The sequence below is a fragment of the Vombatus ursinus genome, unplaced genomic scaffold, assembly GCF_900497805.2.
Source record: "Vombatus ursinus unplaced genomic scaffold, bare-nosed wombat genome assembly UNPS02005459.1, whole genome shotgun sequence".
NCBI lineage: Eukaryota > Metazoa > Chordata > Mammalia > Diprotodontia > Vombatidae > Vombatus > Vombatus ursinus.
In genome coordinates, this window is record NW_020945237.1 from 3,544,782 (window position 1) to 3,565,342 (window position 20,561).

General features: G+C 44.2%; 1 pseudogene; it reads right to left on the reverse strand.

The window, feature by feature from the left end:
• Nucleotides 1-962: 962 nt before the first annotated feature.
• Nucleotides 963-3,882, reverse strand: LOC114032557 (annotated as a pseudogene).
• Nucleotides 3,883-20,561: the final 16,679 nt, after the last annotated feature.

Genomic DNA, 20,561 nt, shown 5'->3' on the forward strand with positions numbered 1-20,561 from the left:
AAGAGAAAAAGGACCCATATGTACAAGAATATGTATAGCAGCTCTTTTTGTGGTGACAAAACACTGGAAATTGAGGGGATGACTATCAATTGGGGAATGGCTGTATAAGTTACAATATATGAATGTGATGGAACACTATTGTGCTGTAAGAAGTGATGAAAGGGATGGTTTCAGAAAAACCTGTTAAAACTTGTATGAAATGGAGTGAGCAGAATAAGAACAATTTATGCATTAACAATATTGTAATAACAAACAACTTTTAAAGACTCAAGCACTCTGATCAATGCAATAAGTAACCACAATTCCAAAGGATTCATGATAAAGTGTGCTACTCATTTCCAGATGGAGAGCTGATAGACTCAGGGTGAAAACTGAAGCACATTTTCTCTTTGAACATGGCTAATGTGGGAATTTATTTTGTATGACTATACATATTTGTAATGGGTTTTGTTTTTCTTGCCTTCTCAGTGAGTATGGGAGGGTGATGGAGGAGGTAGAGAATTGAGAACTGAAAATTCAATTTTAAAAAGATTAAAAAAAAAATTCAATTTTAAAAAGATTTAAAAAAAAAAAGGAAATGGAGAAGGCTGGAAAGTTCCTCCCCAATTGCCTGGAGGTCAGCAGATGACAGCAACAAGAATTTGGGCCAAATGATATGAAAAAATGGATTTAATTTTAAAGAAGAGATTGATACTTAGTGATAAGACATGGAGATTATCAAAGTGGCATTAGGGAGTAAGGCTATGTTGACTGTTGGGTGGGGGTGGAGATAATATTAGAAAAGGAGCTCCCCATCAGTGGAGGTGTCTTCAGGAGGAAACCAGGATTACTCAAAAGAAGTAAAAGATAGAAAAAGGAAGGGAGTTTGGGGTGGGGGCTTGTCAACAATAGAGTGGCTCCAGAGGATCAGGCAATTTTTTTTGAGTGATGAGTTTGTTTTATGAGAGTTAAAATTTGTTTCCTTTTTTTTTTTTTTTTTAAAGTCATTGCCACTTGTATGACTGTGAGTTCCCCTTGTTTTTCCTCTGGATCAGAAGTTAAAATTTTTTATCTAAGTGGTTGGCACTAGTCATACTTCAGTGCCAGCAACCACAGCCAGGATGATACTTGCCCTGGGGTGGTGAGGGGTCATCAGAATAAATTAGTTGGGGTTTGACTGTTGCTTGAGGTCGAAAAGGAGACCTCAGGCTAGGTGCAGTGTGGGAAAGGCTCAGGAATACTAGATGGCATCTGTGATGCTACACCAAAATCCACTGGAGGGAGGGAAGGGGGGTGAACGGACCTTGGTTTCCAGTACTAATGGTGAAGGAAGGGGTAGTGTCTGCACAAAGGAGAAGGAACCATCTGTCCCAAGCTACAGTCAGAAGAACTTAAGGTTGCTTTTAATGCGATGTAGTTCACTCTGGGTCCACAGCAAGCCTTCCCTGTTGTGGGTTTCCGTGGAATCATGTGTTGCTGCAGGGGGAAAACTGTCATCTTCCTGGATTGTAGGTTGGTCCACAACAGACATCAGAGAGTAGTTGTCCACCATGAGTTCATTGGGGTCATCTGTCTGGCCTGGAACGCTGCCCAGGGGATATTTACTCCAGTCTACATCATCTGTGCAAACCTGCCACGCAGAGCCCTTCAGCGCAGCCTGCTTTTCAGCTAGAACCTCAGGTCTCTCCTTCACGGGGGCCTTCTGTACTGACTCCTGCTTAACTTCCACCTCTTCCTCTCTCTTGGAAGAAAGATCTTCCACGTCAGTCTCTGCCTCCTCCTCGTCCCCTGATTTGTAATTATTCTGCCGATCAAGCAACATAGACTGCTTCACCTGCCACTGCAGATCTTCCAGAGTGTAAACGGGCCTCCTCAAAGTCACAGTCCCTTCTGTGGACCTTGGTCTGGAGTTAGGGTTCCCACCCTGGGTGTAGATGGTACAGAGACACATAAGCTTCTCTTGGGTGTCTAGTGGAAAGGCTGGTTCCATGGTCTTGAGGACCAGTTGGAGGATGGGGGGAGTGGCCCAGCAGGCACAATCTAGACAGACATCAAGCAGCTGGGACCAATTCAAGGAGAAGTTGCGGCACACAATCTTCCATGTTTTCCGGATGGCACGCTGGCTAGAAGAGAAGTGTTCCCCACGGGGGCCATAGACCACTAGCAGTTCACTGAGCCAACTGATGAGGTAGGCTGGCCGGATCCCCGTGTCCCCAAATTCCGGAAGTACTGAGAACATCTTTTCCAGGAGAGCCTGGGTGAATGGCTGGGATTCTAAGCCCTTCAAAAGGGGCTGCCAGAAGTGGGAAAAGCAGCGGGGCAACACAAGGTTGGTCAGATTCGTGTTTCTTGCTGGTTGAATCTGCAAAGCTTCCAGCTGCTCTGCAGTAGGAATGAGGAAACCATCACTTAGCAAGATGTTCACCACAAGTGTCCCATTATCCTGGGTCAGCTTCTTCATCTTTGTCACCATCCAATCCACCTCCGAGGATGAGTTTGCCCAAGCCTTGATGACCTTAGGCAGCTGCCGTAGATCTCTGAGCACTTTAAATTGCTCTTCCTCATAGGACACTAGCACTTTCCGGATTTTCTCATATAGTTCTCTTTCTTTCCTGGCCTCTTTAGTATCCTCCAGTACCGGCTCTTCCCCCATATCTATCCCCGGTAAATCCAGCAGGGAACCCCAGGGCTCAGACAGGTCACTCCCTAACTGGCGGCACCAATAGGTACGCCGAAGCCAGTCTAAGACAAAGTCACAACCTCTTCGACAAGTATTCAACCTGGGAAGTTTCCTGTGTGTGAAATCATGACGAAGGTTTACGACCCACTCTGGGATGTGCATCTCATGCGCCAGGCGTCTCAGAGGAGTATTGACGAGTTTTTGTTTTGGCTCAGTTATAAGATTCACAAATCTGACCAATGCCATGCCATAAAGAAAGACAAGTTCTTGAGAGCCCACAGTGCCGTTCTCATCCATAACCTTGCATCTCACCAGGTCTGCTGTGCAGGACACCGCAAGGGGGAGGTTATTGCCACAGCGGCTCTTCCAGGCAGTCACTCGGTCTAGTGCATACTTCTGCAGCTTAGTGTCAGAGCAGAAGAGGTACACCATCACCTGGTCCCACTCCGCCTTGCTGCGCCAAGGCACCACGCTGTCTCCCGTAGTGTCTTCCAGCTCTGAGTCCCTGGACTGGGTCCGGGAAGCTGACTGGGCCCGGGAGGCTGTCTGGGGCCCAGAGGTTGACTGGGGCCTGGACACTGACTGAGCGCGGGATGTTGGCTGGAGCCGGGAGGCTGTCTGGGGCACGGAGGTTGTCAGGGGCCCGGAGGTTGTCAGGGGCCTGGAGGTTGTCAGGGGCCTGGAGGTTGTCAGGGGCCCGGAAGTTGTCAGGGGCCTGGAGGTCAGGGGCCTGGAAGGTGTCAGGGCCCCGGAGGCTGTCAGGGGCCGGCAGGCTGACTCGGCCCGGGACACTAGCAGGGGCCGGGAGGCTGGCTGGAGCCTCGGCACTGACTGCGCCCGGGCAGGTGACAGTTTAGTTGACCTTATAACTGAACTTCCAGTTCCTGCTAGTACCTGCGACTGTACCGACTGTACCGAGTGGACCGGTGGAGCCTGCACCGGGGGGGTCTGCACCACGGGTGTCTGTACTGCTGGTGCCTGTACCCGCATCTTCTTCCGGCGCCGGCGTGCCTGGGTCCTGAAAAGATCCTCCTTCTTATCCATGCTGGTTCTCGAGCTGATCACTGGCAAATTGGCCACCTGGGAAGGAACTGGGAGAGGAATTTCAGCAGGCCGAGGGACTGCCCGACCTAGCCGCAGAACTGGCCGAGGAACCACGGCTGCTCGAGGAGCTGACCGAGGAACTGCCCCCGCCCGGGGACTTACTGAAGCCTCACGAGGACCTGCCGCCGCCCGCGGACCTGCTGCTGCCCGAGGACTTCCCGCCGCCCGAGGACCTCCTGCGGCCCGAGGGCTGGCCGATGCTCGAGGACTGGCCGATGCCCGCGGACTGACCGGTGCACGCGGACTGGTCGGAGCACGCGGGCTTCCCGCTGCCCGCCGAGGGCTGACCCCCGCCCGAGGACTCGCCGCCGCCGCCGCCCGCCTAACAGCGCCAGCCAGCGCTGCGGGGGTCCGCTGCCGGGGCCGACCCCGCTGGGGGCCGCTGGCCAGGCCGTTCACCTGCTGCTGCTGCCGCCGCCGCTGCTGCCGCTGCTGTTGCCGCTGCCGCTGCTGTCGCCGCTGCCGCTGCTGTCGCTGCTGTCGCTGCGGCGGTCCGCCTGCTGCCGGGGAGCGCCGCCGCCCCCGCCGCCGCCAGGGCCAGGGCCAGGGCCACACGCCGATGCTGCCGCCGAGGCCGTCCACCCACTGCCGCCGCGGCCGCCGCGGCCGCCACTGCCACTGCCACTGCCACACCCCGCCGCCGCCCGGGCCGCCCAGGCCTTCCAGCCACTGCCGCCGCTGCCACCGCCGCCACCAAGGCCACACGCCGCCGCCCGGGCCGTCCAGCCGCTGCCGCCAAGGCCGCCGCCGCCGCCGCCAACACCGCCTCCGCTGGCCAGGCGGCCCACCCGCCACCACGGCCCACCTGCCCCGGGAGGCCGCAACTACCTCCGTGTCCGCCAACGCCGCCACCAGACACCACTGCCGAGGCCGTCCGCCCGCTGCCGTGGCTGCTGCTGCTCGGTTACCCACGCTGCCGCAGCCGCCGCTACCTCCGCTACCTCCGCTGCAGCAGCAGGGGGTTGGCCTAGCTCTGCTCGGCCCCGAGCGAGCGTTGAACCAGGCCCGAGGGGCGGGGCTGGGAGGGAGGAGGAAGGGGGGGCGGGGAAAGCTCGGGTATAAGTGCCTACTGCGGACTGCGGCACAGCACACCCACCGCCACCGCCAGCGACCCCCGCCGCTGGCCGCTCGGACACCGCCACCCGCAGCCAACGCCGCCGGGACACCGCCACCCAGACGCACCGCCGCCTACAGCTGTCACCGCTGCCACCGCCACCAGAAGCTGCCCCTGCCTCTGCCCAGCACGGTCAGTCGGAGCCAGAGGAGCGCCCGACTAGAGGAGCCTGCAGAGGAAGGAACGCCCAGCCTGCCGGGAACCGCACTGCAGAGCAGTGAGACAAAGGGCGGAAGGGGCTCCTCACGTAATTCCGCTAGACGAAGGAGGCGGGGCCTGGAGGCGGGGCGAGGGATGTGATTGGCTCTGCTTTTTCCGCAAGGTGTCCTCCCCTGCTCCTTTTACCGCAGCCCCGCCCGTCGGCAAAGACCAGCCCTACCAACCCCTCCTCCTCCTGCAGACATTCCTTCTGAGATTTGAAAGGGCGCATTGTGATTCCCGCCCCCTCCCCAATCTTCCCTTCAGGCTAAACTCTCCCAATTTCTGCCGTTAATTCTCCAGAGATGTGAACTCTAGGTTCTTTGCCAATCTAGTTGCACATTATCATCATAATTAGCATTTATATGCAGCTTTGAGGTCCAAAGCACTTTACAGATGCTGTCTCTTTCTATCCTCATCACAACCTGGGAGGCGTAGGTGGTATTATTATCCCCATTTTATAAATGAGGAAACAGGATAAATGACTTTGCCCAGTCCCTTAGCTAGTGTCCAAGGCCGTATTTGAACTCGGGTCTTCTTTACTCCAGGCCAGGAGCTCTATCCTCCAAGCACCCCTAAAAACGGCCTCCCAACGCAGCCCACAGCCCAAGATCGCAGGAGCTCTTCTGGCTGCCACATCACATGCTGACTCATATTGAGCTTTCAATACACTAAAACCCCCAGATCGTTTCCAAACGGCTAATGCTGCCTCGCCCGTCTTGTACTTGTGAAACGGATTTTTTTAATACTCAAGTGAAATTTTATATATATTTATATATAATATATACATATATAAATATATATGTATATTTATCTCTGTTGAATTTCTTCTTATTAGATTCCCACCAATCCTTAACACAAACCAGCAGTGAACAAGGTAAGACTCTATATTCAATTAAACCCGATTGAAAATATTCAGTGCCCACTACTGCAAAGCGCCACGTACGGTGAGTGCTAAGGATAAAAAGACAGAAATAACATGATCCCTGCCTCCAAAGAGGTTCATTTTACTGAGGGCAACACGTACATAGGTTAGAAAATAAAATGGAATTTGAGGAGGGGGAGAACGGTCCCAATTGGGGCAGAGACTAAGGAAGGCCGTAGAGAATTAAGGCTGCTATTATGGTGGGCTATTACGGAGGCCTCTCCGGGCCTCTGCTTCCTCACTTGACTGGAGCACAGGTTCTTAACCTGTTTTTTTGTCATGGTCCCCACTGGCAGTCTGGTGAAGCCTAGGAACCCTTTCTCTGAGTAATGTTTTTAAATGCAAATAATGAAGTACCTAAGTTTACAAAGGAATTGTCATTGGTCTTTACATTATAATAGAGTTATTAACATATTGAAAACCCCTGAACTAGAGGATCTCTAAAGTTCCTCTGCATCCTAAAATTTTAAATTCTACTACTGGAGTAGTCAAAGGCAGGTGGGATGGAACTTGACCTGGGCCTTGAGATGGATAGGATTTTTGGATGGGTGAAGGAAAAGTATTTTAGGGCAAAGGAAAAAGTACATGGAGTTATTTATGGAGGTGAAAAATTTGACACTGCTACAAAAGAAAACTGAGGAAGAACTGAGTTCAAATCCATCCCCAGACACTAGCTGTCTGGTTTTGACCAGGATACTAATACGGTGAAAGCAATATTTAAGGAGTATTAGTCTAGAAGTGGTGTGTAGGTTGGGTTGAAGGAGGTAGAGACTGGAATCAAGGGCAGCTAAGAAGTCTTGTCTGGGTAAGCATGGCATGGTAAGAGATTGAACTGGGGTAAGATGGTGGAAAGGGAGAAGAAAGGGTCAGGAGAAACATTTCAAAGGGAAGGACTGATAGAACTTGGTAGTGACTGATTAGGCATGGGAGATGAAGGAGTCAAAAATGACTCCCAGATTTCAGCCCAGACATTGTATTTGACAAATATGAGGGGAAGTGGGGGTGGGGAGGATAAAGAAGGAAATAGTTTTGGAAAGAAAATGATGAATCTGGTTTTGAATTGCTCAATATGTGAATTAAGAGTGAGACATCTGATAAGCAGTTAGAGATATTAAACTGGAGTTCGGATGAGAGAATACGCCTGGAAAACAGATTATTATATGAGGCCTGGGGTGGAGCAGGGTGGAGGGGGGGGGGGAAGCAAGGAGTGAATTCCTTAGAGTAGGGGTGGGGAACCTATAGCCTCGAAGCCACGTGCGGCCCTCTAGGTCCTTAAGTGCGGCCCTTTGACCGAATCCAAACTTCACAGAACAAATCCCCTTAATCAAAGGATTTGTTTTGTAAAATTTGGATTCGGTCAAAGGGCCTCACTTGAGGCCACATGTAGCCTCAGTGCCACAGGTTCCTTTCCCCTGGTATTAGGACATCCCAGCAAGGATGATGCTTGCAAATTAGAGCAGCCCCCTTCAACCCTCCTCCAAACAAAATAAACATGATTTTTCAGACTAAACCCCCTCATCACGGGACTGTGACTAACATTTCCTATCTAATAGCCTATCTGATTTAGTAGGCCAGGGATTCATACCTCCACATGGGATTGGAAAGAAATGAGTTTGGAATACAGTCAGTGAGTCCACAATAGTCTGAGATTCCTGAGTCCATGCTTCAGGGAAACTGCAGCCCAGACAACTGCAGGGGCCGTGACTGATTTAGGATCAGAGATGATTTTTTAAAAAAATTTTTCTCTAGTAAGATGTCTTGCTCAGGCATGTCTCATCAATTTTCCACCCCTAAAGACATTGGCAGGAAGGTACCTACCAGCTAGGAAAGTGGAAGTTTTTAACATGGAATGTACAAAGCACACAGAAGCTTCCACATAGGGGAGGCTTCCTGAGAAGAGGAAAGGAAGGAAGAAGGGGCACATGACAGAGAAACAGACAACCTGTTGGACAAAGAAAGATCAAGCCAGGAAAGCCAGAAGTTTCTCCTAGCAACAGTAGTTAGTGGCAGAGGCACTACTCAGCTCAGAGGACAGGGCTGGAGATATAAAAATATACCCAAACAATGTTGGCCAAACTCAATGGTGACATCCAGAGAAGGTAAAATCAAAGTAAAAATCAGAAGGGAATGGAAGATGGGCAGAGAAACATGGTTATGTATGGGATAACCTTGGAGCCTTTGAATTTACATGGTGCCAAATGATTAAACCCTTAGTAAGAAAAGATTTGAAATAAAGCAGTAGTATATGATCAAAATGAGCAAAAATAGGTCTATTTCATTTAGGCAGTAACACCTTTGAAACTTGACCCCTTGGCAGACAGGGCTGAACTGATCCAAAAAGAAATCATGAAAAATCACAATGACAGACTGGGAAGAACAAAGGAAGGAGTTGCAGGGGGTGAGAGAATGGGCTAAAAAGTATATTCCATGAAGTTTAAAAGGATAAAAGGCCATTGTGGAAAGTAGAGTTGGTGTGTGTATGAAGGGTTCCCATATGAGTGAAGGGTTTTGAGCAGGATAATAATATGATGAAAGCAATATTTAAGCATGGGAGTTGCTTACCTTTCTAAGTGGTAGCTGCTGGTTGGGATGCTTCAGGGAGCCAAATTTGACTCTAAATTTTACAAATATACAGATTTTGTTGTTGTTCAGGCATGTCCTACTGTTTATGACCCTATTTGGGGTTCTCTTGGCAAAGATACTGGAGTGGTTTGCCATTTCCTTCTCCAACTCATTCTACAGATGAAAAAACTGAGGCAAACGGGGTTAAGTGACTTGCCCAGGATCACACAGCTAGTAAGTATCTGAGGCTGGATTTGAACTCATGAAGATGAGTCTTCCTGACTCCAGGCTTGGTCCTCTATCCATTGTGCCACCTAGCTGCCCCTAAAACACAGAAACCTCCATTAAAAAAAAATCTATTGATGTTAGCTGTTTCCCTGGATGATCTGAAACTTCTGTTATTTCCATTCAGTTAATATGGTAAGTTTCTATCCAGGAAAATGTAGTTGATAAAATGTTGGGGTATTTTTTCCTTCTTATAACTTTTCTAATTCTATCAATGGCAGATTTGCTCTCAGATTGTTTCCTCCGATTCTTTTCCCTGTTTCTAAAGCAAAACCATGTCCTTTGTTTTTATTTTGAGATGTAAAATAAGTAATAGTCCCTTTAATAAAGTCATATGGGCTTCTGCCTTAGTGTTAGACTCTTTTCCTGTGTGTCATTAATTTCAAAGTACATTTGTTTCTCTCTACTATGCAGATTGTCTCTCTGACAGCTAAGAATGATTAAATGTCTTCATTAGGGAAAATATTATTTGTGACAGGAAATGTCACCTCAGGAAAGAAACACTGGGGCTTGAACTTTTTGTCTTTGTAGTATTAGTCTTACTATTTAAGAAACATTAAAAATTCTCTCAGATATTAAATATATTTTGTTTTTTTTTTCTTTTAAAGGAATAGTCTGCTCACTAGCTGATCAAGAAAATGAGGTCTAGAACCTACAGAAGAGAAAGGGGGGGAAAAGTGTCACTAAGTAACCCTTATAAACTCTGGAAATTCTTGTCCTAAATCAAACTCAAAACTGATAAGTCGGATCCCCCACATCAAAGCTGGCTAGCTACATCTCCTCTTCAGGATCCTGGGGGTTCCTCTGATGGAATAGTGGGGGTGTCTTTCTAATTCTATTGGCTCAAGCCTCCATTTTGATATGTCAATTATCAATTATAGTTTAATCTCCTCTATATCATTTATTAACCCAGTTATTATTTTCTCAGTATTATTTAACCAATTAGCATCAATTAGATTTTACAAATGGATATTTTCCTGAGAAAATAGAGCCAGAATGGAAGTACAGACACATTTCCTCCTATCTCCACACCAGGGTCATCCTTTCCCCTATACAACCTTAGTTCCTATGGAAAATGAGTTGAAACTTAAAAGTAGTTGCTACAAAGTATTTGCCCCATTGAGTTCTCTTCCAGATGCTGCAGAACTAATGGATAAAATTATGCCTCTACTTGGAGAAACTGGCATCTAAGCTACTAATCTAATTCACAGCTGGGCTGGATCCCCTCAGTTTCTCCTCACTGGATTTGGCTACCAGCAAGTTTTGGAATGGGGACTCCAGTTCCTGGACCTTTCCAGATCTCACAAAGTAATAGTTTAATATAGTCTATTGGCAATGAATGTTCACAACAGAGGTACTGTATTCATGGCTCATTTGGGGAGATGGGCAGGAAGCGCTGCTGCTACCTCTGTCCCTACCAAGAAACTTACAGCAGTCCTTGCCTCAAGCACTGCCAAGAAAGAGAGGTCTATCTGGCTGGTGGGTAGGCTTTTAAATGCACATCCAATTCTAGCTCAGCACGAATCAGAAAGCCTTTTTTCCTACTATATGGTAAGGAGACAGGGAACAGTCACAGATTACCTGCACATACTCCAAAGTCCACATGGGAGAGTTTCTCAGGCAGAGCACACAGTGCATATTCATAAGGACTAGCACACTGCTACCCTTCTATGCTTAACCATTGCACCATGAAAGCACACAAAAAGCAGCATATGAAAATTTACTGAGAAGTTATATCTTTTGCCGGTGAATTTATTGTAACATTAAAAAAAGACAGGATAGTTTGGTTCCCTTAGTTTTGTAGGAATAAAGCATGCTGAATTGTTCTTTCAGACAATTGCCAATAGCAGCCCCAGATTCATGAAAACTGCCATTTTTTAAAGATTCCACCTTTAGGTGTAGTTAGTAATTTGAAATTGGAACATTGGATACACTCAATATTTTGGTCATTTCAGATTCCATGGTCCTTTATATAACTAATGTTAGTGTACAGCACTTTCAATGTATGTCTATGATGTAATGGGGTTTTCTCTTGTATTTTCCCACAGTTTAAGTTGACTTTTATTTTAGGTAAGAAGGTAGATATTCTGGTACTTTGCCAGTACCTTGAGGCTTTGACAGTTTAATTTGACAGGGTAGCAGTCAAATTTCCTCCTGGGATATTTAACACTTTGGGGGCATGAATAAACTCATAGCAATGGAAGTTTTTATAAGGACATAAGGAAAAAAACATGGAAATAGAGAAAGATAATGGCTGCATAGACCTGGAATGCTCTGTGAGCTGTGTCCCATCAAGCCTGGATGGAGAAGGCAGTAATGTCTCTCTGATGGCTGTGAGGTAACCCAGTAGCTAGGGCCTGAGGTTAGTGTTTGTTCCCATCCTGATACACAAGAATAATCAATGTAGCCCAAAAAGCAAGCGAGTAGGACAACCAAGGATTCCGTGATCATGTGAGGCAGAGAGAATGATCAGTGCAACCCGAAACCTGCTCCTACCTACCTGAGACGCTGCTGTGAGTGACTGACTAGTTTACCTATCATAGCACGATGTGGGGAGAGATTGATTAGATTACAGATTGTGCAGTGTAGGAGTAGTAAGTGGGAGACATGTTGGAGTCCATTTTGATGTAAAGCAGTGGAAAGTGAGAAAAGACAGTGGAGTCCAGCCTGGGAGGGTAGAGAAGATGATTTGAGTATTGAAATGTAAGTGATGGTCATGTGTTATGTTATCTGTGACTTGGTGCTTCTTGAGATAATTATGCTTTTTCCTAATCTCATTAAACTGCTTTGTTTTACAATATGAGGACCAAATAATTTGTTAACATTTGGATCTGAGAAGAGGGAATTTCTCCTGGGATGGGGGCTAAGTCAATGTATAACATGTTGAATTGGACCTGCATGGAAGAACAGGCACAAAGGGACCTTGCCTGCACACCCCCAAAGAACCTATTACACAGAAAAAAGAATGCAGTTGACAAACAGTGATTTTATTCTCTTTAACAAAAATCCATAGGAAGTTATCTTTAGTAGTTTTAAAAATCCCAAGAAGACAGAAGAACATGGAAGGGAAAATCCCCCAAACCTGAATATATGAGTTTGAAAAAAAACCTTAAAAGGGAGTGACTTTTACTCTGCTTCTAGCAATGCCTCCCCCCCCACCACCCCCACCCCATATACATAGTCCAAAACCTTAACCCCCTAAAACACTTATGGACAACTACAAGACATTTCCTAGTCCCCATATATCCAGCTATTGTTGTAATTATTTATTGGATTCATTTACAGCCTTCATTAGCTTTTGTTTTTTCAAGGGAAACTCATGAGGCTAAGCTTCCCTTTCTCCCATCTTTTAGGTCTACAAATGATGTCTAACCTCTGAACACAGTTGGGATGAAAATTATTCCTAACACAATGAATTGCCCTTGCAAGATCTGTCTGCTTGTTCTTTCATTTGTTGTTACTCTCTTCTTTCAAGCAAAATAAACATTATTTCTCAGACTAAATATTTCCCTTTTTCACTGTTTAAAGCTTCAGTGGTTTCCAAATGTTGTCTACTTCCAAAATTTTTCAGCATCTGCCTAAATTTCCACTTATTTCGACTTCTATACTTGTCATTTTTTTCATTTCCCATGGGTAGTATTTAACAGTCAATATTCAACAAGCATTTATCAAGAGCCTACTCTATGACAGGAACTGTGTTAAGCATTGAGGATAAGTAGACAAAAAATGTAACAGTCCCTGCCTTCACAGAGCTTACCTTCTGTTAGAAGGAAACAGCACGTTCATAGAGTATTCGATACAAAATATACACAGTGCAGATACAAAGTAATTTCTGGGACGGAACACTAGGAATTGGTGGGACAATCAGGATGAAGTTGCTGAAGAAAGTGGCACCTAAATTGAGCCTTAAATGAAGCTAGAAATTCCATGAGGTAGAGGTAAAGAGGGAGAGCAGTCTAGGCAGGGGGAATGGAAAGTACCAAGGCATGGAGATGAGAGATAGAATCCCATGTAGGGAAATGGCAGGTAGGTCAATTTGGCTATAGAGTGAAGGAGGGATAGGGATGTGATTCCAATGACATTGAGAACTTCCAAGTGAGGAAACTGTCAATGTAGGTTGTCTGTAACTTTTATATAGTCTTAAAAGAACTGCCTAGGACCCTGAGAAGTTAAGTGACTTGTTCAAGTTCACAGAGCCAGCATGGCTTAGAAGTAGGACTTGAACAAAGGTCTTCAGTTATCTATCCACTGTGCCATGTGATGAAAGAGAATAATATGAAATAAATCTAGAAAAATATGACTTTTCCCCCCTTCATTTTATTAAGTTCCCTTAATACATTTTATTTGTTTTCTACTGGGAGCACAGCTCTTTCAACTTCATTTCCTACTTCCTTTAACTATCCCCTAAAGGCCCTTAATTACATTTGTAATAATAGGTTACTAGAGTCATTTTCAATTGTAAATTGTTTTAAGTTAATGTCATTTAAAATGAAATCTATTTAAGATGTTGAATTATTAGTCTTAATTCATAGCCATAGATCATTTGAGCTATAAGTGACCATAGAGGCCATTTATTCCAACCTCTTTATACAGATTAGGCTCAGAAAGGTGAAAGGACTTATCCAAGGTCTTACAGCTATTGAGTATCAGTATTTTCATAAGTATTTAGTATTATTCAGTAGTATTTATTGGATGCCCACCAAGTGCAGTGCTTTCCTAGCTTTTCTAAGTGGGGAGTTGAAAAGAAGTGAACTCTCAAAAGTTTTCTATGTTAATGGAAAAATGGAATTAACAGAAATCTGATCCAAGGATGTTAAAACACTTGAACAGGGACGTGGGCAAAAATGATAAAGTAAGTGGGAACAAATATTTATTAAGGACCTATTATGTGAGAGAAACTATGCAAAGCACTTTTATAAATATTATCTCATTTGATTTTCACAACACAGGTAGTACTATTATTATGCTCAATTTGTAATTGAAGAAACTGAGGCACACAGAGGTTAAGTGACTTGCTCAGGGATTCACAACTAGTAAATGTCTGAGCCCAAATTTGAACTTAGGACTTCTTGACTTCCAGCACATTATCCAGTCTACCACCTAGCTGACTGTGTTGGTCATTGGATCAGCTACTGACCTAACTAAACTAAGGCTATTCCTGAAAGTTATGCAGGGAACAGGATTTGGAGTCCTGACGGAGGTGAGTGTTATGATTTGTCTCAAAAAAATTAAAAAAGAAAAGAATTTTAGAGATTGGAAATGTTATTCATGGGCTATCAATCAGTTAAAAGCATTTATTCAGTTTATACTCTAATCAATGCCCTAGGAAAGAAATGGAGGGCATGGCCCTGGTAGGAGCCTGCAATCCAATTAAAAGATCAAACATATGTAAGGAGGGTGTCCAAGTGAGACTTCAACAAAAGCTAAACATCTGCAGAAGTTAAAAAAACTGATACATTGAAGGATAAAGGGCAAAGCCTTCAGATACAAAATAAATATTCAGACCCCAGACAAGGTGGAAGACTTGAATTACTTAATTGCATACAAACAGACCAGAAAGACAATTCATGTAACTGTCCCTAGCCACCCAAATATGGATCATCCTAAGGGAACATGGAGTTGTTTATAGATAGAAGGGGCTATTGAGCAGGGCAGGAAGAATTTGTTGAAGAGGAGAGGCAAGGCTTTCATGTGCCCAGTCAGGTCTAGTAACCATGGAGCCTGGTGTGGAGCCCACTGAGTAACCTACCCAGCCAAGACATTGAAAATTGATGGAAGCCGAGCTGAACAGTTGAGTGCCTTGTAGATATACGCGAGAATACTCTGGAGAGGGAAAGTATATCAAAAACCTACAGTTCTGAAGTGATCAGTTTGCCTTGGCCACATTTATCTCCAAGATATATGGTTTACTACTATTGTACTTTGGACTACTGCCCACTCTTTCCCCTCTTCTAGAATCTCAGTATATTTGTGGGAAAATGTGCCCCCAGTGTTGTGAGCAAATTGTATTTACTGTTCCTTCTATGTGCCTATTTGAGTAAATAACTTTTGTAAAAATCAAATCAATCTACTGACTGATTAAGGGAAGCGTAACTGATTGGGGCTCGTAAGCTAGTGTATGGGAGGATAATCGCCCTGCAGGGTTATACCTAGAACTCTACAAGTAGTAACAGTCACCCATGTGGGGCCCCAATTGATTAGTGGTATTGTGAGTTGGGAGAGACAGGGAGACTTTTCACATATGTGATAGGGTCAGTGGCCTTGCATTCTGTTACTATGCTGAGTCTGGGACTCCCTTCAGAAACTGTGCAACTCTCTAAGACTCTAAGTTTTTTTTTTAATCACTTTGGTTACCTTTTGTTTTTACATCACCATTTTTCAAATCTGTTCCTCCCCACACCCCTCTCCAGGAAGGGAGGTAGGATCTGGACCTGTGATTTCATTTGAATAGAGCTATTAATTCATCATCTTAGCAACTTAGTGTTAGAGCTTAGCACAGTGCCTGGCACAGTTAAGTAGGCACATGTTTATTGATGGATTGATTGGAGAGCTGCCTGCAACACAGAGGTTAAGTGATTTGCCCAAGGTTGCACAGCCAGTATGTGTCAGAGGGAGGCTTTGAACCAGGGTCTTCCTGGCTTACACCCTTTTCTCTAGGTATCTACATGTTGCCTCTCTCTTGTAATAATGAATAAAAGAGGGGACAGCTAGGTGGCGCAGTAGATAGAGCTCTGGCTTTGGAGTCAGGAGGACCTGAGTTCAAATCCAGCCTCAGACACTTGAAACTTACTAGCTGCGTGACCCTGGTCAAGTCACTTAACCCCCATTGCCTCACCAAAAAGCAAAAAAAAAAAAAAAAATAATAATAATAATGAATAAAAGAAGGGGGAGAGGGAGAAAACAGTCCAGCAAAACTACCACATTAACCAAGTCTGACAACATATGCAATATTCCACACCCATAGCCCCCAACCTCTTTATGAAAGGTCAGTCAAAAAGTATGTATTCGTCACCTACGATGAGCCAGGCTTTGTGCAAAGAGCTGGAGAGACAAAGAAACAAAACAAAGTGTGATATTTTAACTCTAAGACCATAAATGAAAGGAGTTGCCAATCTGCATTGATTCAGGGAGGTCCTATATGTGTAGTTCACATCACCAAAGAAATCACAGGAATGTAACCAAATATATATGCCTTACTGACAAATTTCAGCTAGGATTGGGCAGCAGAAAATGAAAAGTATTGTAACAGTCATATACTCGGTTCAGTAATACCCAGTCACAATGGAGGAGAGCAAACTCTGTGTGTGTGTGTGTGTGTGTGTGTGTGTGTGTGTGTGTGTGTGTGTTGGTTGAAGGAGTCCGTTATTGAGATATCCAAGGTTGGAGGGGGGGGGGGAGGAGGAGGAGGAGGAGGAGGAGAAAACATCTGGGAGGATAATCCAACCTTGTGCGACTGAGATTTCAAGCAAGTAACGGTCCCCAGCACTGGTGGATGTGTCCTAGCTGAGCGCGGGAGATCTAGAGCTTGACTCAGCCTGAAGTGGGTGGGCGAGGCTGTCCTCAAGCAGCCTAGGTGAGCCCAAGAGAGAAGGTGGGACTTGGGGAGGATTCAGGCGGAGGAGGCCGCCGCAGGGGTTGCCCTTCTCCTTTATCTGGGCTCCTGCGCTAGCCGCATAGAAGGCACAGAAGGGGAAGGAGGTCCAGCTGGGAAGATCTGACCTCGCTGTGCTGGGAGGAGGACGAACTGCTGCTGGACTCCTCGACTCGAGGTAGCTGGTGCTCTTCACCCCTTTCCCTTCCCGCCACTGTGTCTGCATCCGCAGCCGCTGCCTCTCCCCAGCGTGCCTTCCTGCCGCTCCAGCAGGTACGGTGCCCAGGTGAGCGCACTGAACCGCGAGCAGGTAGAGCAGAGGTTGGGAGTATTGGCAGAAGTCCTGGCCATCCTATAGTACTGGAAGGGAACTTAAAGGTCATCGAATCCAACTCCCTCATTTCCAGATGAAGAAACTGAGGCATCAAGAGATTAAATGCCTTGTCCAGTTCCATACAGGTAGTAATAGAACGAAAATTCGAACACAGATCAGTTGCGTCCAAATCCACCAGGCTGTTATGAATATAATTTTTAATTGCATAATACCACCTTGGGGAGGTATAATGTTATAGAGGGATTCTGGTTCAGGTTATAGGCCAGATCTGGGGTTCTTAACTTGGAGTCCATTAACTTGTTTTTTTAAATTAATATTTTGATAATTGCATTTCAATATCTTTGGTTTCCTTTGTAATCCTATGTATGTTAGTTTATGTATTTAAAAATATTATTCCGAACCGGGTCCATAGGCTTCTCTAGACTGCTAGAGGGGTCCATGACACAAAAAAGGCTAAGATCCCCTGGAAAGAACAGTTCTGAGGTGCCTTCCACCTCAGGAAGGAGGAGAGACACTTTAGCCCCAACTAAACTGGATTCTGCTTTTTCCTTTCCAGAGCATGGAATTTCTCTGCCTGGGTCCTGAGATTTTCTTGAGAGAGCAGGGGGGGAATTGCTTTCAGTAGCATTATCTCCACCCTGATAAGACCAAAATTGGAACCTGGCAGGATACATACCAATTTGAGTATTCTGCAAAATTCTGGACAGTGTGAAATCTTAAATTGAAATTTATTTGAGGAGGAATCAGATCTGTAGCCTTTTCTCTCCAGAGGTGGATGTGGGTGTGTTCTATGCTTTTCTTCCAGAATTCCCTCTCTTTTCAAAGGCTTTGAAGATTTCAGTCACTCTGCCATCTAATTTATCTTGGGACATCATGAACATTTCCAGTTTTCTGGGCTGTTAATGGGAGCATGTATAGGCTAGTGGTTTTATTGATTTTTTAATCTTTAGAGTCTGACTGGGATTTCTCTGTGCTTCAGATTGATTTAGAGATATTCTGAGACAGATCAGTTGTCAAAGAAAAGAGGGCAAAGAAACATTTTTAAGTTTTAAAGTGTTGGGGTATTGGTGATGTGTACAACACTATAATATATTTCTTTATAGATCACCTTAGAATTATTCTCATTTCATTTATATGTGCTCCAACTAGAATGAAAATTCCTCCAGGTCAAAGCCTATGTTGTCTACTCAGGTAACAGATGGGGAAGGAAGGAACTTAAAAAGTTTGGAAACTAGAGCTTAAAAATGATTTAGAGATCCTATTCCTTTCCATGTTACTGAGTTTGTGACATCTTAAAAAAACCCTTCCTTCTAAAATTTATGACACTATTTTATCCTATAAGAATATTGCTGCAATTGAAATGAATGCTTCCTAAAGGAAAAACACAACAAAGAACCTTAATCTGTTGGATTTCAATGAGTCTATACTAGTATTTATAAATTTAATAGTTGGAATAAAGTTCCAATAAAGTTGGAATTCTATTTCTATTTCCCTAGAAATTTTGAGACTAGACAATTTCACAGAGGCAACTGCAAGAAATTACATAGGAGGTAAATTTGGTCCAATTTTTAAAGAAATCAATCTGTGTGATATACTGATAATAAATTTTGCAGCAATATTCTTAATTAGACCATGCATACAATTATACATTAGAATTAGGCACAGTATTCATATTTTAAAAATCATAAATCTTAGAATGGGGGAATAATTTTCATGTCATACTTCATTATAAAAGTAATAAATTATGTTTCCCTGTAGGTACCTTGTTTTTGCAGCATGGGCTGCGTCTACAGAAGATGGTGGTACCTCCAGCTGAGCTGCATACTAATGATGAACCTGGTCACTGCTAATTTTGAAATCCAAAAGCAAGCTCTCGCAAGTATCAGTTCAGGGAACCTGGAAGAAATTGATCATGAGTGTTGGGAGCTTTGCTCCATGATGTTGATAGAAATGAAGAAACTGAAGGTAGCAAATACCGTTCCTGGATTCTGGAACTTTATGATGTTCTTGCAGAAATCCAAAAGGCCCCCCCATTATAATATCTTCATCAACTTAGCCCAGGATTTCTGGAGTATGTATGTAGACTGTGCACTGTCAAGGGCTCATGGAATGGGACGGAGACAACTCACAACTCCTCTGGCTTATTTCGACATTTCCATGGAAGATAGCAGGAAGTAATTTTGATGTGTTGAACAGTAATCATTTTCAGTAAAAATGTTTTCTCCATTTGACCCCCCCCAGTTTATCTGTCAGATTAAAAAATGTTTCCATATATAGTAATTTGCCATGGTTTTGTTCTTTACATGTTTTAATTTATATCCTTGAGATATAAGTATAACTATATAAGATATATTGATATACTATTATACTTGGATCTCAATATAGCTTCTATATTATAATATAGAAGCTATATTGAGATACAAGTATTTAAGTATCTTTAATGTTAAAAGGATTTGGTTTTAACTGATATTGGTATGTATTTTGATAGCTCATTCCAGTGGTTCACTTATTTTCTCTAACAAGCACTGTATGAGAAAATCCTGTTACAGCTAGCATTTTTTATCCCATTACATCTTTACAAATGAATCTTTTTTTTTTTTAATCCAAAAGGAAATATGTTTAGGTTTTGGGGACTAACTCAGGAATCTAATGAAGGGTGGTCTAAAATCCTTCACATTGGCAAGGATCACTGAACTTTTCCCTCTTTCCTTTCACAGGGTTGGATTGTACAAAGCATTGGCGCTAGGAGCGTGAGGAAGAAGACTATTAAAACATCAAACAGGGTGACATTCACAGCGAGATGACAGCCTGCTTCCTAACAGGCAAATCTGAGCTGTCTATGTTCCTCAGTATCTTTTCATGAGGCCCATGTTTTCTGACAGTATTGATATGTTAAAAAGTATTCCAGAAACCATGAATTTCCCCCACCCCTGCCCTTTTCTCAAAGACAGGCCATGAGCACTTTTATTTTTTTCCCCAAACCTCTCTGTGTTGATTTAGGTCTTTGAATTTATTATTTGTGTTGTCTCAGGTAACTCGTTAGTGTTAAGTGTCTTTATTTTTGTCGTGGCCTTCTTTTAAATGGCACCCTTTTGCTGGATAGAGAACCTTAACTGCAATGGAAATTTGATGTATTCTTATACATTCACTGATGAGGCAAAATGGCAATGGTTCCTTTATAAAATACTGTGTTTGAATATTTGTTTTAAAAGGAAGGCCAGCATTAAATTTAAATAAGAGATGTTTAAGCTTAGTGTAGTTTAAGCTTCATGGGCCATGTGGTTACTGAAGCTTGTATTGTATCAACTGTTTAGTCTCATGTATTAAAGTAATTTTCTATGCAATGAATACCATGAATCTTTATGTTCTTCTTTAGGGCTGTGGTTTAACTCTTTATTGAGGGAGTGTATGTGGGAGGGGGAGAAGGCATATAAAGGAATGAAAGGGGGAAGGCAGTGGAACTCTGTTTTACTGGCACGATAACATTCATGAACCATTCATAACCTGACCCCAAGCTGCCTATCCAGCTTTCTCTCTCTCTCTTTTTCTTCCCCCCTTTTTTCTCCCAGGGTAACACAGTTAGTAAGTGTCTGAAGACAGATTTGAACTCAGGTCCTCATGACTCCAGGGCCAGTGCTCTATCCAGTGTACCCACCTAACTGTCCTTCTAGTTTGTTTTTTTTTTCATATTACTTCCCACTATGCACACTTCAGTCGGGCCAAACTGGCTTTCTTATTGTTTCTCACATGTGGTACCCTATCTTCCCCATTTGTATGTTTGCACTGGCT